Source organism: Thalassophryne amazonica, chromosome 1 (assembly GCF_902500255.1).
Source record: "Thalassophryne amazonica chromosome 1, fThaAma1.1, whole genome shotgun sequence".
Classification (NCBI taxonomy): domain Eukaryota; kingdom Metazoa; phylum Chordata; class Actinopteri; order Batrachoidiformes; family Batrachoididae; genus Thalassophryne; species Thalassophryne amazonica.
In genome coordinates this window covers 12,961,611-12,978,615 of record NC_047103.1, presented here as the reverse complement: position 1 = coordinate 12,978,615, position 17,005 = coordinate 12,961,611, and the positions used below count along the sequence as shown (strand labels likewise).

The 17,005-nt window shown below is 41.7% G+C and overlaps 1 long non-coding RNA gene across 1 annotated transcript in view; it reads left to right on the top strand.

Moving 5' to 3' along the window:
* The first annotated feature begins 13,365 nt into the window (after positions 1–13,365).
* Positions 13,366–17,005, top strand: part of LOC117518996 — a 29,078-nt gene continuing 25,438 nt past the window's right edge. Inside the window, exon 1 of the long non-coding RNA XR_004563137.1 lies at positions 13,366–14,065. This is a non-coding gene — a long non-coding RNA (uncharacterized LOC117518996). The remainder of the gene's footprint in view (positions 14,066–17,005) is intronic.

Here is a 17,005-nt window from a genome sequence, read left to right as displayed (position 1 = left end):
TTTTGCTCGTAGCGATTGGGCTACTTTTGCCTTAATTTGTATTGAGGATAAAACCAGGAATAAATCAAGTTTAATTTAAAAACTCTGCTGCCGTGCATCTGCATGGTCCTTCAGTTGGTTGAGCAACATTAATGCAAAACATTACAAATCACTCCACTTAAAAAAAAAGTTTTTTAATATTTCATTTTCACTGCACTCTAAGGAAGATTTGTCTCTGTAGTACGCTATTTCAAAGGGTTTATTTGCATTCACCTGAAATCTAATACTTTGATGCATCACAAATTGAACTGGCCAATCACGGCAGTGGTGGGAGGGGTTTTATGGTTAATCTTCAATAAGGCAACAAATGAAGATGTGCATTCAGTCCAGAATGTTTCAACTGGCATCCACGTTTTAGATGTTTGGGCCCATTCATACTTACAAGTGAAGGGTTTGGTGCTGACTGATGTACTAGAGACTCAAACATCTCTGTGACACACCAGCAAATGCATGCTCCAGGGGCCCACATATCCTATCTCCAGTGCATGGTGACATAACCCAGCAGAAGGCACTGTTGCACTGGTGGAGATAAACATTTGGTGGCAGTCCACTGACTCATGCAGGATGTAGTTTAACTTCTGCCATCAGAGGCCGGGCACATTGGCAGCACACTCCTAGTAGCATAGCTTGGCTTATCTTATCGTCGACTCAGCGTTTGAGACATGATGTTGCCTATATAAACTCAACGCTAACTGCGTCACATGCTACTGGTGCATCGTCGGGGTAAGTTCTACATATTCCTTCACATTTCTATAGTTATTCATGCCCAAGAGATTCAGAGGAAGTGGTGGATCCAGTCAAGCCTCTGATGTTGGCCGGCAAAGGCCAGCAGAGGGCATTGGAACAGTAATGTGTACTGGCAGAGGTGATGCAGCGGTAGTGGAGCTCAAGTCTTCCAGAGTTTTAGCATTAACATGTAAAATTTTAATTGTGTTGAAAATATTTCTGGGAGCATGACGAACATTTGTGTTGCCCAAATGACGTTGACTTTGCCCCTGCGGAGTTTGGCTGAACTCAGAGTGTGGAGTTACAGGGAGACTAGGTAGAAAAATAACCCTGAATTTGTTCAGTTCAACAGCTGCATCATAGTCAGCCTTAGAACTTTTCAGCCTATGACACACGAGCCTAGGCTGAGTGTTAACTGGTCAAATTGATGCCGATGTCTCACTGGACCAAGAACCATCATTTCAGTCTTATCAGAGTTTAAAAGTAGGGTTTCTCGACATCCAACTTCTCACTGCTGCAAGGCAATCTTCAAAGGATTTTATGTGAACGAGATTACCAGCACTTATCGGCTTTGCTTGAGCTGCTGCCCCCGCGACCCGACTCCAGATAAAGCGGAAGAAAATGGATGGATGGATGGATGGATATCGGCATATATAACTGAGTATCATCTGCATAGCAGTGAAAGGTAATCCCAAAACGCTGCAATATGTGCCCAAGGGGTGCTATATAAAGGGAGAAAAGCAGGGGGCCTAAGACAGACCCCTGTGGAACCCCAAATTTCATGTCACTAAGGTCAGAGGTAGTGTTACTGTACAAAACACAGTGAGAACGACTGGTCAAGTATGACGTCAGCCATGCAAGGGCACTCCCAGTAATCCCAAAATGATTTTCCAGCCTATCAAGTAGAATATGATGATCCACTGTATCAAATGCAGCACTGAGATCTAACAGCAACAGAACCGTAGTGGTGTCCGAATCCATTGTAAGCAGAAGATCATTCACCACTTTAGTGAGAGCCATCTCTGTGGAATGATATTTTCTAAAAGCAGACTGCAGTGGCTCAAAGAGATTATTCTCAGTAAGATAGTCTATGAGCTGCCGTGACACCACTTTTTCCAGATTTTTAGAGCAAAATGATAGATCTGATATCGGCCGATAGTTTTCAATACACTAGGGTCAAGATTAGGTTTCTTAAGTAGTGGTTTAATCACTGCAGATTTGAAACATTTAGGAACGGATCCAGAAGTTAAAGAAAGATTAATAATTTCCAGCACAGTCGGCCCAAGAGTGTGCCACAGGTCCTAAAACAGTTTTGTTGGTATAGGATCAAATAAACAGGTTGTGCTTTTTGTTAACATTACGGGTTTCATCAGCATGCCTAGAGAGATACTTTCAAATTCTGTAAATCTAGGTAATACCTCAGTAGTGGCGCCCACCTCAATAGCAGGGTATAGTGGCTGGGTTAAGGCATGCTGGGATTTGTTCAACCTAATGTCATCTATTTTCTTCTCAAAGTAATCCAGGAAATCTTGTGCTGTGAAAGGAGAGCGAGCGAGGTGGTTGTCCATGAATAAGTGTTGCCACCGTGTCGAACAAGAACTTTGAGTTATGCTTGTTTTTGTTTATCAAATCAGAGTAGTAGGTCCGCTTTGTAGCCAATAATGCATGCTTATAGTCTAAGATAGCATCACACCACGCAAGGTGGAATACTTCTAATTTTGAACAACACCATTTCCACCCGTTCTGTTTGTATTTCTCACTAATTGATGTAAATTATGTCTGAGACTTGTATGAAGAAAACTTGCTGTAAAAGTGATGATTTGTATTCACACACACACACACACACACACACACACACACACACACACACACACACACACACACACACACACACACACACACACACACATATATATATATACTATTACTATTACTTATGAGCTCTAAAAATGGTGCCAGTGTTTATACAAATGGCTGTCATTCAATGGTTGATGTGTTTATTGTTAATTTAATGGATAATGTAATAATTTTGTTCAACTATTTGACTTAAATCTAAAAGTCTTCATGACATCTTAATTGTTTTATTTCAGCTCCTTCGTGATAGTGTACACAGGCAAACTTACAAAAATCGTCACTGTCCAATCACTTATGGACCTGACTGTCGCAACAAAGCTGAAATACAAGAACAGTACCACAGTCAGTCTTTTATTGGGTGTCCAAATGTGACCCAAATCTAAAATGCTGTTGTCTAAAATTAAACTGAAATCACAACAGTCAACATTAAAACATTTTCAGATGATTGTTCTAACTTATTTCTATTAACTTTTATTTAATCAAAGGGGGGGGGGGGGGGGGGGGGGGGGAAGTCAAAATTCAAAAATGCTCCTCCCACCTCTGAGCTGGAGTGGGCGTGCCCGTGTCACTTTGACTGGCAGCTGAGCTAACAGGCACATAACACAAAATGTCAGATCATTATTGGACCTGAGTGAAGAGGCGGAGTTCTGTAACCATGCAAACTGATGGTAAACAACCACGCTATTCGATGTCTAAACTGTGAAATATTGACATCTATATTATAATAGCCAAGTGGCCTCTGTGTGTGTGGGCATGTGTGCGTGTGTTTGTGCATATTGCTTTGATCACTGAGAAATTGGGGAGAGCTGACATTTGCCATTTGGTAGACTTATGTATTTTGGGTCAAGGATGAAAGCAGCCAAAACAGAATGTTGACAGGACTAATATTTTTGGAGAAATTAGTAATAATAGCTATTATGGTTCATGTTTGTTTAACATTGTTGCTAGTGTTATTTATTTATTGTGTTTTTGTAGTTCAATTGGTTTAGTCAGTTTAGTTAAGTGTCATGTTGCTGTTACCATGACTGAGTTAAGTGTCATGTTGCTGTTACCATGAGTGGGAAGTGTAGTGCATTTGATGTCTTCCGCCTCTGTCTCTAATTGCTGGTGCATAAAAATAAAAGCACCTGCTTGCAGCAGAATGCAGTAAAGACAAAAAGCTCTGCATACGTGCCCGCATATAACACTGATTATGGCCAAACTGGAGAGCTGACATTTGCAGTTTGGTATGCTTATGTATTTTGGGTCAAGGATGAATATCGCCAAAATGGAACATTGATAGGACTAATATTTTTGTAGAAACTACAGATATTTGCTACACACTGAACAATGGATGTTTATAATTACAGTAGGGTAAAAAAGAATTTAGTCAGCCCCTGATTGTGCAAGTTTTCCTACTTAGAAAGATGAGAGAGGTCTGTAATTTTCAGCATAGGTATACTTCAACTATGAGAGACAAAACGAGAAAAAAACAAAGTCCAGAAAATCACATTATAGGATTTTTAAAGAATTTAATTGTAAACCATGGTGGAAAATAAGTATTTGGTCACCCACAAACAAGATTTCTGGCTCTCACAGACCTCTATTTTCTTTAAGAAGCTCTTCTGTCCTCCACCTGTTACCTGTATTAATGGCATCTGTTGGAACTCGTTATCTGTATAAAAGATACCTATCCACACCTGCAAACAGTCAGACTCCAAACTCAACCATTCACCCTATTGACGTATCCCATAATCCCTTGCATGCCAGAGAGTCGCTGCAGTCAAACAACATAGAGAATCCACATGATGACATTTGTAAATGAATGTTATACTACAAAAATGTTTTTTTTTTTTTTTTTTTTTTGGTCACGTTAATAAGAGACTGCATGCATGATACCCTGAAAACTTGCTAAAACTATGATAACAAATAATCCGTGTCTGCTACGTTTAATCTGCATGGAATTTAATAAACGCAAACCGAATTTCAAACATATTATATATTAGTCTGGAACAAAGAGGACAAACAGTGTTGTAAAGAACAATAATCAAGACGTTAAAGAGCAAACTTCACTTTCCCCCAGAACGACATGATCAGGAAGCGAGCATAGCTCACAGCAGCTCCCACTGAAAATAACGGAGAGACAGCCTGTGATTCTCACATGTTTACATAAAACAAATGCAATAACAACGTCTATAAACCCAGAGAATATATTCATGAGAGTTTTAGGCACAATATAAAAATAGTTTTGTGTTGCAATGTTAATGGTGTTATCCACGTGCAGCGGTTAAATTGCAGCCCAATCAGAGCATCTCAGTGCAGTTCTCAATGTTACTGAGATCTCGCAGCGTGGTGACCTCTTCGAAGTTTTGCAGGATTTGAAACGCCAATAGGGCGAATGGCCAAGACCAAAGAGCTGTTGAAGGACACCAGGAAGAAAATTGTAGATGTGCACCAGGCTGGGAAGAGTGAATCTACAATCGTCAAGCAGGTTGGTGTGAATAAATCAACTGTGGGAGCAATTGTAAGAAAATGGAAGACATACAAGACCATTGATAATCTCCCTCGATGTGGGGCTCCACGCAAGATGTCATCCCGTGGGGTCAAAATGATCATGAGAACGGTGAACAAAAATCCCAGAACTACACAGAGGGACCTGATGAATGACCTGCAGAGAGCTGGGACCAAAGTAACAAAGGCTACACACTACGCACAGAGTGACAAATCCTGCAGTGCCAGGCGTGTCCTCCTGCTTAAGCCAGTACTTGCTCAGGCCTGTCTGAAGTTTGCTAGAGAGCATATAGATAATCCAGAAGAGGATTGGGAGAATATCATGTGTTGAGATGAAACCAAAATAGAACATTTTGGTAAAAACTCAACTCATCGTGTTTGGAGGAAGAAGAATGCTGAGTTGCATTCCAAGAACACCATATCTGCTGTGAAGCATGGAGGTGGAAACATCATGCTTTGGGGCTGTTTTTCTGCAAAGGGGACAGGACGACTGATCCGTGTTAAGGGAAGAATGAACGTGGCCATGTATCGTGAGATTTTAAGCTAAAACCTCCTTCCATCAGTGAGAGCATTGAAGATGCAACGTAGCTGGGTCTTCCAGCATAACAATGATCCCAAACACACCGCTTGGGCAACAAAGCAGTGGCTCCGTAAAAAGCAGTTCAAGGTCCTGGAGTGACCAAGCCAATCTCCAGACCTCAACCCCATAGAAAAATTTGTTGAGGGAGTTGAAAATCCATGTTGCCCAGCGACAGCTCCAAAACATCACTGCTCTAGAGGAGATATGCATGGAGGAATGGGCCAAAATACAACCTACAGTGTATGCAAACCTGGTGAAGATTTAGAGGAAACATTTGACCTCTGTCATTGCCAACAAAGATTATGTTACAAATTATTGAGTCAAACTTTTATTATTGACCAAATACTTATTTTCCACCATAATTTACAAATAAATTCTTTAAAAATCCTAGTGTGATTTCCTGGATTTTTTTTTCTCATTTTATCTCTCACAGTTGAAGTGTACCTATGTTGAAAATTGCAGACCTCTCTCGTCTTTCTAAGTATGAGAACTTGCACAATCAGGGACTGACTAAATACTTTTTGGCCCCACTGTACATTCTGGACTCACACACCAGGGGGTAAATCATCTATGGTTTAAATGCATGCATACATGATTTTATTTAGTAAGTTTAATGTAAGTACATAATATAATTATAAATATGGTCAAAATACATGGATGACACAAGAAAGTCAAACACTTATTTCCATTTAAAAAACAAATGATAAAACAGAAGTAGTAATAATAATAATAATGATACTGATGATGATGATGATGATAATAATAATAGTGTATATACAATTTATAAATACGTTAAGACAGTAAATTAAAATTTTAAAATTACATAATTAACAGGAAATAAAAGAGATGAGTTCTTCTTCTAAAAACTGTTGAGATCTAAGGTCTAAGGTTCTAAAACATTCTGGACTCACACGCCATTCCAATTAATTGTAGAAACTTTGCATAATTTATTGCCACCATTGAAAAATGTCAGCTGCCTATTTTATTAACACGACCCAATCTAGAGCCCGTGGATCCCTACGGGCAACACGCTAGTTTACAATGAAGGGTTTAAGTTGTTGCTGCTGTGACATGTGCATTAGCTTGGTAACAGTGTAATAATTTTTGTCAATGTATGATTTCCTGAATACGTGGAGACGAGATAGAGACATCGGCTACGAAACTAAAAGGGGTTGTGTGACTGAAAAAGTTACCATTTGTGTACAGCCTCAACAATATTTTCACTGTTACATTCAAAAGACATAAAGATATGAAATTTTAATTGATTTCAAGTGCAGATTTCTTTTTCTTTCCTGGTTCCTTAAAGAATAGAGCTGTCTCTCCCCCAGTACAAAATTCAGAGACATCAGCTTAGTGTAAAACCTGTACCGGTAGTTTTTGTGTTTCACAGAACGACAAAAAAATAATGCTTGTGTTTGGTTATACGAGGTCTGTTAGAAAAGTATCCGACCTTTTTATTTTTTTCAAAAACCTGATGGATTTGAATCATGTGTGCTTGCATGAGCCAACCTTGAACCTTCGTGCGCATGCGTGATTTTTTTTCACGCCTGTTGGTTGCGTCATTTGCTTGTAAGCAGCCTTTGTGTGAGGATGGGTGGAGTCTCTCGTCGTTTTTTCTTTGCAAGGAAATGGCGGAACGACTGGAGCAGTGCGACTGCATCAAATTTTGCCACAAACTGGGCAACAGCCAGGTGGAAACCATTCGGATTATTCAGATGGCTTTTGGTGATGATCCTCTGGGCATCACACAGATTAAGGAGCAATACAACCGGTTTAAAGACGGCCGCACAATAACATGCCCAGCTTGTCAACCATTCGGAATATTCAGACGGCTTTTGGTGGCTTTTCAGTCGTGTGACTATCCGAGAAATTGTGGACAAGCTGGACATGTCAGGGCATGTTACAACATGTCCTGTGAGGCTTCATCACGGAGGCGCTGTTGCTGCGCCATCAGCTTCGTGCCGATGAATTTCGCCGCCACTCTTTTCATGGCAAAATCTTCTTTCACAGTGGAATGTGCCGAAAAAGTGCTGATGTCCACCTCTTCTGCAATTTCTCGGATAGTCACACGACGGTCCCACAGCACCACAGTGTTCACTCTGGAAATGATCTGGTCGTTTCAGCGTGTTGATGCCGATCGGAGCGCGGCGAGCCCTCCACCGTTGTGCGGCCGTCTTTAAACCGGTTGTACCGCTCCTTAATCTGTTGTCCTGCACCTACATCAGTCCTGACCTGCTGGAAACAGGGCCACGAAATTCACTTTTTGATTTGGATTTGCAATGAATTGAACTGCTATATTATCTCTCTCCATAAGGACTACACAGTAGTGTTATAGTGGAAAGTGTACTCAGTTAGTTTGTGTTTCTTTGGTGTGACACTCAGAACGATTTACAGTCCAGCTGATGGTGAAACAGTTTTGTCAGTTCTTCATTGCAGCAGAGGAATGCATCACCAGGAACATAATATAGAGCTGTGAAAAATATTGTGACTCTGCAAGACTTTACACATTTTAATATGCTTATACCAAATTTAAAAAATAATTCATACAATTCATTAGAATTAAAATTTTTAATTAAAACTTTAAATTTATAAAATTTTGTGCTTTAAGCTCACAGTGAAACAAGGCTCTCTTAACTTAACGTACGTTCAATAAAAATATCTAATCCAAAACAATGGAATCTGTGTATGTGCCGCCCATTGGTATAACTCTATAAGCCAACAAAATCATCACTTTTACAGCCAGGTTTACATGAGACAAGACAGAGGATGGATACATAAACATTTTCAAGTCACTGAATATGTCTCGGACCTAACTTACATCAGTCATTAAGAAATACAAACAGTATGGTCCTCAATTTCATGCTGTACTGCATGTCATTGTTTTGGCTTTGATTTTTTTTTTTATTTAATTTATATCATGTAGTTGAGATTGCTTTTCATTGGGAGGTCAAAGAGTATAAACTTTACCTAATATAATCTAATTTTGGAGATTTTAAACGGAGATTTTAAATTAATCTGATTGTGCATTTCTGAAAATGATGCAATTACTATAATTATACTACATTTATAAAGTGTATTCAAATGAGGCACAAAATTTTTTAAACATGTCAAAAACAAATATGATGAAAACAAACCCTCCCTTTCCTGTCCTGTTTTTTTTTATTTTTTTTATATATATATTTTTACTGATGTTTGTCTTTTTAGCAGCGTAACTCAAAAAGTAATGACCAGATAGATAAGGTTCCGTGAAATAGGTGATTCACTTTATCCAGAATACATTCTGGAAATGTGATACAGAAGAATGTTTGGCACAACATTTAACTCAAAAAGTTGTAAGAGAATGTTAACATTTTGTGAGGAGATGGATAATGTTGAACTCGATCCGTAACATATTTTGGATCCAGGCTCCAGAAGAACTTTTAAAAATTCAGGAACATGTGGCTTTCGTGGATGTATGCACTCTCTGGGTGCCTTCTAGTTTTGTTTTGTTTGTTTATTTGTTTGTTTGTTTTACGTTCTTACCAATCCCTGCTGTCACTTTGCAACCACAGCTTCCACCACTAGACCTGGTTTTGTAAAGAACACTTTCCTCTTTGCTGTACATGTACACAGGAAGTACTGACGTGTGCATGGATGACTTGATTAATTAAATGGCTAAAACAAGTTTTCACAGCCCGGTTCCTCGGGGGGGGGGGGGGGGGATGATTGCAATAGCGCTTCTGCCCCAACTCCACTGAGCTTAATGTTTTGTCCCTCCCTCAAAATGTACAGCCATAATAATAATAATAATAATAATAATAATAATAATAATAATAATAATAATAATATGCATGTCAAAACTGGCTTGTAAATATTGGGATCAATCTTGCTTGAGTGATGGTGGAAATAGATTAAAAACAAAAAGAAACCTGAAACACGGAACCAAACGTGCTTTCCTCTTATTGATGTTTCTCATACAAAGACAAATTTCCTTTAAAGTGGGCTGAGTGGGCTGGCTTAATTTCATCTTGTTTATGTGTGATTGTGTCCCTGCGTCCTCCCATCATGTCTGAGTGATAACTTTAAGCAACTGTGCACCCCCCACCCCCAATGCATTATCTTTCCATGCATATAAAAACAGCCTCCTGCTTTAATATCCTCATTTAATGACTTTCCTGGTAAAAGACCATTAAAGTAATGACATCAGACTGACCATGTCATAGAGAGAAGCGTGCTAACCCTTAACGCTGACATTCTCGTCTGTCACTAATGAACAATGAATGAACGGCAGAGGTGAAACTCTTTTTTTCCCTCAAGATTGTGCTTCATCGTTATTTGCAACATAATGGGAGATTGTTTTCAAAATAAAAGCACAGCCGGCGATGGTAAAGAGTCACACTTCATCACAATTCAAGGACGTTTGCTAATCACCCAGAGTGAGAAGTTATGGAGACATGTCCATTAACTTCTTGCATACTTATGTCACGAAACGCATGCACGCGCCTGTGCATGCTGTACAGCAATTTGGAATATTGAACAGCTGACACCGTTTGGATTTTGTATTGGCAGCACCCCGCCGTTGTCATGCAAACAGTCTGTTGTCATAATCTGGGCCGGTCTAACTCGGTGACATCATCAAATCCAAGGACACTGCTAATGACCTCATAGCAGCTGTGGGGGCTGAGGATTCCCAAAATATTTTTGGTGTATGTGTGTGTGTGTGGGGGGGGGGGGGGGGGGGGGGCTTTTCCTTCTTGCATAAAACAGTAATTTCCATTTTCATGTGAGACAGAAAATAAATAATATAAGAATGTATTTCAGTTTATTTCACTGGTACAGAACAGCACCAAAGAACCTTTCAGCCTGTATTCATGAAACAAATATACCAATAAAAATTAAGCTTGAAAACAAATCATTCATGCATTAGTTACAACATAATCACTTGAGACAATTTATGTCATATATAATAAATATAGCAATTATTTTAATGCCTTCATATAAATGTAAAAAACTCTGTCCTTCAATTAAAAAAAGTCACAACCACATCGGGCACATAATTCCAGTTCACTTAATACCTGAGGAAACAACATGTTAGCATTAATGACACAACACCGTAAGACCATCGCTGCACCGCGCACATGCCTAAACATGCATATGCACAACATCCTCATCATCTTTGTCCCTCCAATTAGAATTTTTAATATCCCGGTCCACGTTAATGGAGATGAATGGCCAATCCTGGTGGAGAATTCCAGCATCATCTATTATCATTCCAGCCTTGGTCCCAGTCCACTTTAATTACATCCTCAAAATGCCCTCCGCTCCATAACCCCCAATGCCCTTAGCTCAATCAATAATTTTAATTTTCGGTCACCCCCAACCCCACTCAAGTCCCTGCCCCGATCCTCTGGTTTTGCCTCATTTTTGTCCTTCTCCACATGTGTCGATTTGTTTCCGCAGAAAATCAAATGCCGTAGAACAAAAAGGCTGAAAGGGTGGGTGGGTGGGGGGGGGGGGGGGTGTGGTTAATTACGGCGTCTCGCCTCGAGCCCCGTTTGATTTCTTTCTTTGTTTGTCCGTTGGCGTTTAGTCGTCTGCCTTGCTTCGCTCTCTTGTGTCTGCTGTGTCTTTCCCTCTCACCCTTTTTCTGTCTGATGCATTGGGGGAGACATTCCATCCCCCCACCAGCACATAATTAGCATGCAGATATGTATCGCCTCATTCACAAGTCAAATCGCCTCATGATTTCCTCCGTCTGCTTCTCTTCTCCATTTTTGGAAGTGATTGTTCCTATTCAAATGAGGTGTTTCAATTGGACACTCCTCCAACCCCCCCCCCCCCCCCCCCCCGCAAACCGCCACTGCCGCCATCCCGCATGCATCAAAGGCACACACATAGACACAAATGATAACATCCTTTATCTACAGAAGGCAGGGCTTCGCTCCGACCCAGTCCGACATGTGTCACTCCGCCCACCTCGCCCAGTAAACACAATTTGAGAACACAATGGGTTCCCCGTCCTGCGTGCCCTGCGGTCCAGCCTGCCGGTGACTTTCAGTGCCAGATTTCATATGATGCATGCTTTTCCTGATTTGACACACTTTCACACAGTACATCTTTCGGAGTCCCTCCCCAAACATGAATCCATTTCCCCGTCTTGCTGTGTTTCTCCCTGCGCTCGCCTGCTACTGCTGCTGCACAAAGACGTTTGCTCAGCACATTTCAATATGATCATCAGAACAGTCTATCTCACTGCCATCCATTTCCTTCTCATAAACCAACACCAGCCAGCAGTTTTTTTTTGTTGTTGTTGTTGTTGTTCCACAGATCAAATTGCATTAATTTCCCTGCTAAAACTCAGATATTAAAAATGTGATGGTCATGAAAAAGGAGGAGAAAAAAGTCAATAAAAAAGTGCCTTCAAACTGCAGTCCCTCCAGGTTTCATTTGTGACATTTTAACCTAAAATGACCACATGAAAAATAGTGACAAGAGTCAATATGTGACCTTTGGCACGTTGCATCGATAGAGGTCAAACTGGAGGCCAGACCTCCCTCATTTTACTTAAGTTTCTTATCCACCAACTTCACAGAGACCAATTAGAAACTTATTAGGGCTTGAATTAAAGAAATAAGGAAAAAATATATTTATTCACCCCCTCTGATGCAGAACAGCAGCATCTCTCCCAGAAAATAAACAGCAACAAGTGTCAGAGTGCTGGAGGACGGAGCAGGTTTTTCTGCGTTGTCATGTCTTGGTGTTGCTGGCACCAGGCCAGCTTTGCCATCTGTCTCCTCTTTCCCTTTTTCCTCCTCCTCCCCCTCGTCCTCCTTTTCCTCCTCCATGACAATTTGCTCTAAATTTGCTGTCATTATGTGCCTGCCATCCTCATGGCACATCTGAGGCAGGCGCCGGGCACCCTTTACCCTCCTCATCCCTCCTCCTCCTCGTCCTCCTCCTCACTCCCCTCTTTCCGCGCCCACTTCGCCACAGAGTTCTGTAAAGGGTCCAGGTGGCATCTTGCCCTGTGCTTTTTTCTCATAGCCGCGATGAAAAACAAAGAAGCGCCCCAAAGAAGCCTCAATCGTAAGAAAACGCTTCAAAAAGCAAGGATATACTCCCTTCCACATCCTGCTTGGAGCTTCCTGTGCTTCCTGTGCCCACAGGCATGCTGTTGTTGTTGTTGTTGATTTCCATGCCTCTTCCCATCGACGTTATACCCTTCAAACCGTGGAACATCCTGGCTTTGGTGCTGTCGATGGGACCCTGGTACGGCTCACATGCCCACAGTCTGACACAGATGCTGCAGAGTGCTTCTCTCAGTGCTGCCTGCTGCCACCACGTCTGCCTGCTGCCTCCGAAGAACTGGGAATACCATGGGATCTACCACAGACTCGCCCGCACGTGCACACAGAGACGCCGGATTTAATACGCATGTGCACTCCCCGGTCGTTTGACGCTCTGGGAAAGTGAATAATCAATTAAGTATTGATTCCTTGTAAGATTTTGTAAATTTCAAAGGCAAAGACAAAGAGGGTAGCTTAAGGAGAGCCGCCGCAAGCGAGAGGAGCCGCAAATTAACCAATAAACGCAGACGGGGAACAAAACGAAGGCAGACGAACGAAGCGGTCGTCATTGCAAAATGCTTTCTATTGTTTCTCCAGATGAATTAATGTTGAATGCGACGATGGTTTGCTGTGGAAACGAAAACATGCCAAATGGGTAAGTGAGGGTTAAAAGCGAAAGCTGCAAGAGGAGAGAGAAAGACAGAGACTGAAGGACTTGGTAATTAGGCAGACGGCAACGTATAGCACATCAGTATGCGGAGTATGCAAATTGACCGGCTGGCTTGCTCTCGCTCTTTTTTTTTTTTTTTTTGGTCATGGATCAAAAGGCAAAGAGCTGCAGAGAAGAATTAAGAGCGATTATTCCACCCAAGGAAAAGCTGATGTATGCAAACGAGCAGCAGAAGGCGGAGCGCAAAGACCACTGTGCAACCAGAGATATACAGTGGACTTTACTGCAAGTACAATCACACAAATACAGCATGATTATGCCTCACACCTTGGGGAGATACTTAAAGATTTGTGCTGGAAATACCGAAGGAGAACACGACAATCAGACATGCGCCTTCATTTCCCATTACGCCTATCTCCACTTATTGATAGGCTGCCTCGCGGATGATAATTACCTTTTGGAATATTGAAATGCGAAACGAGCCTCGGAATGAAAGCACCAGACGGGAGGACAGAAAAAAGGAAAGAGCGGAGGTATGCAAAGGCGCTAATGATATTCACTGCGCTCACTGTGTCATCTGCATGACGACAACGGCCAATTATAATGAACCATTGGCTCTCCGCCACAAATAAGTAGGAGAGAGGAGGTTGAAGAGGAGGGGTGGGAGTGAGGTGAAAAACTTCTCATCCTTCTTAATTTGCCGATTCTGCATTGTGTGGATTTACAGTAACGTGACGTGTTGAAGAAATTAACCATCCCTTTGCGTCGTCCGTTCAAAGGAATAAAGGCCATCCGCGATGAGAGCGTTCCTCCTCCGTGTCGGATTTACAGCTGGTATTCCATCGCCAACGTTGCTCAACTGGGCTTTAGTTCTGTTGGCGCTCCTTCCCATACCAACCAGCGCTTTGAAAAGTCAAGGAATCATTTTGGAAAACGTGCATAATCAGCGGCAACGCTCTCCCCTCTTTCATCACACAACAAACTGCCTCCCCATCGCTGCTTTGCATATTCGCATGCCGCTCCGCCTGCCACAAAGGACTAAACAGCCGTATGCAAAACAGTCTGGCATCTCCACTTACATGAGATGAACAGTGTGAGAAAGCGGCAAAGGGGGGAGGCAGGGTAAAACATGAAGTTGGGAGGAAGACGGGAAGGTGGGAGGGCCACAGGGGAGCTTGTTGGCACTCAAAAGGGGCACGCGTGGAGATACCACTCCTACTGCGCGATGACAGAAAGAGGCGGGCGTGGGAAAAGACAGTGAAGGGGAGGGGATGGGGAGGAGGACAAGTGCATGTTGGCACTAAATGGGGGCATGTACTGAAGAGGTGGGGAGGGGCGATGTGGGTGTGCGTGGGAAGTAGGGCGTTAGAAAGGGGCGCGGCAGGGGGTGGCACTAAACGCAGAGGAGTATCTGAGAAGAAGGGGGGTTCTGTTTGAGGAGGAGTGTCACACCATTAAAACACACCTCTTATCGCACCTCAAGGGACTAAGTGGGCGTGGCTGCTCTCCCTGTGACGAAGCACAAAGTTCGACACAAAACACCCGTGTGGGTTTTCCTCAAACCCATAAGGATGCAAGTGACGTAGTGACTGCAGAAATAAACCAAAAATGTACAAGTGGTCTGGTAGTGAAAGCAAACGCACAATCCCTGAAGCATTCGTATGCTAGCTGACAAGATCCATTATCAGTTTCAGTCTTTGTTTGTGACTTTTTGTGGATCATTTCAGCTGCTTCAAAAGTGCAAAGTAAACTGCAACCAGGGATCCAAAATGGAGTTTACTTCAGTGGAGAGATGCAAAATGTCACTTTTGTGTTTGCCTTGTTAACATTATGCCACCGTCAGTTTATGTGTAGGTTTACAGTTGTGGTCAGAAGTTTACATCCACTCTCGTGGACATGAATGTGTGGCCTTCAAGGATTACTTAGGGCTGTTCTTCTTCTCAAATGTTGTTGCACTTCAGACAAACCTTTCAATTACGCTGTCTTGTGTTGAATTTAAATTAGTTATACTTCATGTTGACTCAAATTCATTCTCTAACTAGTCTAAGTAGACATTAATTAAAATTGGAATAATACGATTATATGTTGGCTAATGGTTAATAGTTTTTTATACTTGTGTCTTCAAGATATATCGTCATGAAAAAAAAAAGACCTCAGAATTTTGTGAATGTGTTATAATTTATCATGGGTTTTCTCACATCAACACAGGGTCAAAATTATACAGGTGCCCACATACATTATTAATTCAGATGTGCTTAAAAGCCATTGAAATGTTCCAACATTTCAATGGCTTTTATCATTCTGTTAGTAATCATGATTTATATTAGCTGGTAGCTTCTATGTTCTAACAAAAATAAGAATTCTTTGGCAGTACTCAATCATTGGATTCACCAACACACAGATCTGACAAAAAGGTTTATACATTTACACAAGTCAGAAATATCTCTTGGAGTCACTTGTAAACAGCTGTAGATGCCAGAGTACAAGTTATTGCAAAGTGGAGCCATTTTATCAAGTTGTAGAACTGGGGTGGGCAACAGTGTGTTGTGAAGGGCCAAGATGGTGCAGTTTTACCTTGTAAAAAACGGTCTCAGCAGGTGGCGTTCCTGGTGACCTCCTTCAGGACTTAAAGTCCTGATCATCTTTGAAGTCACTTGCTGAGGTGATCATTAGCATGAAAAACCTGCACTGCCCTGACTCTTCATGCCTACCCCTGCCCTAAAGAAGCCCCAAACTGTGACTTTCAACTGAGAGGAAGTAGTTTTGGGTATTCAAGTCCTGCCATCAACTGGAAGCTGGTGGACTGAAAGGCTGCGTCCACAAAAGAAGACCCTGCTCTAAAATCAACACCTTTGACTTCAACAACACTTTGTAGCTGACAACATGGACAAAAAAAAAAAAAACTCTTCTGGATTAAAAAAAAAAAAGATCAAATATTGAGTTGTTTTGAGAAAAGTGACCACATGTACATTTAGAGGAATGAGCAGGGGTGGTGGCCAAGTGGTTAATGCGCTTGGTTTCAGTTCAGAAGGTTCCGGCTTCAAATCCCACTCCTGCCACATTTCTCCATGTAATGTGGAGTTGCGTCAGGAAGGGCATCCGGCGTAAAACTTGTGCCAATTCAACATGCAGATCCACCTTTGATTTGCTGTGGCGACCCCAATTGCAAACAAGAGAGCAGCCGAAGGGACTTACTATGTACATTTAGAGGAATAAAGGTGAAGGATTCAACCCCAAAAACACTGTCAGCTTTTAAGCAAGGTGGTGATGGTAGTATATCTACTGCTGCATTGTGGACAAAGTGGATGGAGTAATAAACAAGAAGGGTGACCTCAGAATTCTACAGAAAAACCTCAAGCTGTCAGCTAGATTGTTGAAACTTGAGGGTACCAGTAGGACAGTGACCCCAAACACACACCAAAGCGGGTCTACATCAAGCTGACATTAAACATTCTGAATGAAGTTTGCAAAGTCTGGCCTTTAACCCAACTGAAAATACCTGGAATGTACCAATTCTGCCAAGATACTTACTGATGACCAAGTGCCTTGTGTAGGTCAAACATCTGAAAGGACATTCAGCCAAATATTAGTTGTATGTTT